At 20.7% G+C, this 246-nt stretch overlaps 1 protein-coding gene across 3 annotated transcripts in view; it reads right to left on the bottom strand.

The window, feature by feature from the left end:
* Mindy2 (MINDY lysine 48 deubiquitinase 2) overlaps window positions 1-246 on the bottom strand; it is a 54,245-nt gene that overhangs the window by 27,307 nt on the left and 26,692 nt on the right. The window lies entirely within an intron of this gene.

Consider the following 246-nt stretch of genomic DNA (forward strand, 5'->3'; position numbering starts at 1 on the left):
ATTATATAAAATAATATATACTATTAAATATAAATTAACTATAAATTATATATAATTAAATATAGAAAACAAAACAATTTAGAATATATAAATTAAATATAAATATACGTTTAGAATAACTTTCCTAGATTTGTATTTATATAACTGATACATATTTTATATATCTATGTATGCGTGTGTATGTATATATATGTGTGCCTGTGTCCCAGAGGCATGCCTGGTGGTTGTATGGGTGTATATATATAT

Source organism: Mastomys coucha, unplaced genomic scaffold, assembly GCF_008632895.1.
Source record: "Mastomys coucha isolate ucsf_1 unplaced genomic scaffold, UCSF_Mcou_1 pScaffold23, whole genome shotgun sequence".
NCBI classification, from domain to species: domain Eukaryota; kingdom Metazoa; phylum Chordata; class Mammalia; order Rodentia; family Muridae; genus Mastomys; species Mastomys coucha.